This window comes from Aegilops tauschii, chromosome 7 (genome assembly GCF_002575655.3).
Source record: "Aegilops tauschii subsp. strangulata cultivar AL8/78 chromosome 7, Aet v6.0, whole genome shotgun sequence".
Classification (NCBI taxonomy): domain Eukaryota; kingdom Viridiplantae; phylum Streptophyta; class Magnoliopsida; order Poales; family Poaceae; genus Aegilops; species Aegilops tauschii.
In genome coordinates this window covers 260,564,624-260,565,960 of record NC_053041.3, presented here as the reverse complement: position 1 = coordinate 260,565,960, position 1,337 = coordinate 260,564,624, and positions in this window count along the sequence as shown.

The following is a 1,337-nucleotide window of genomic DNA, read 5'->3' as shown; positions in this document are numbered from 1 at the left end:
TCTCTTTCTCTCTCTCTCTCTCTCTCTCTCTCTCTCTGTCTCGTTAGGTTTGTCTCCTACTCTCTCGTCCACATACATACAATCTTTCCCACCCTATCTGCTACATCTTCGCAAGCTCTCTCTACACGTTTCATTCCCACATAGGGATGTGTTCAAAATGTTGCTTTTATAATGGATGATGTAGATTTATGGTTGGTTTTGTTGCATCCTACAAAGTAATAACTATGAAATGCATTTATATTCTCATTTGACTGGGATTATGTGAGTTTGAGCGTATTGTAAAGTACTATAGACCCCGTATACATCTTGGAATTCAACAATGATTGCAACTATTGAATTGTATAGACCATTACATTTGAAGTCAGTAGCCTAATATATTTATTTCACAATTACAACAAATGATTAATTCAGTACAAACTAAGAAAACAAATGTGTACTCCCTCCGTTTTTATTTAAGTCCGCGTATTAGCATTGGTCAAAGTCAAGTTTTGTAAACTCTCAAAAAGTTTATAACAAAAATTATTAACATATACAATATAGTAACAAATAAATACCATTAGATTCATTATTGAATGTACTTTCACATCCTACATATTTGTTATGGTAAATGTTTATATTTTTCTATAAACTTGGTCAAACTTTAAGAAGTTTGACTTCAGTCAAACCTAATATGCAAAGTTAATAAAAACAGAGGGAGTACTAGTAGTTACTAGTACTACTCACTAGTTGCTTAGCCCAATCACCCAGCACGCCACATGGGGAGTTCAGTGTCACAAAATTTTGAGGTCGGCGGGAAAATCTCCCGCGACCCTTATTCGAGCAGTGCAAAGTTACCATCATAGCCTTCGGAACAGGCCTATGGATGACGCTTGGTAGGGGACTGTTTTCGTAACTTCAGGTTCACCCTACCCAGCCAACCCCACCCCGGCACCCAGAGTAGTACACCTGAATACTCCCCATTTTCTATACACACCGCAAAATAGACTTCTCCACGGCACCGCAGCCTTCGTGCTCCTCCCCTTCTACATCGGCGTACTCATCCACCGCAGCGCATCTGCCTCATCGATGACCTCATATGCCGCACTGGAGCCGGTCCACCGTCGTCGTCGTACAGGGAGCCTCTTCCCCGACACCGTCTTCCACGATCTCGGATCTACTTCCTGGAAGCCGACGCCAAGCGCAGAAGCAGCACCGCCGTGGAAAGTGAACTGACTCCCGTTGCCGACCATGATGCACAGAGGCCGCCGCTACCATCGTTCTCCTCCTCGATTGGTAATGTGTGTATTGAATCACTTAGCAGTACATGTGCAGTTCCAACTTTGTTCATACCTACCCTT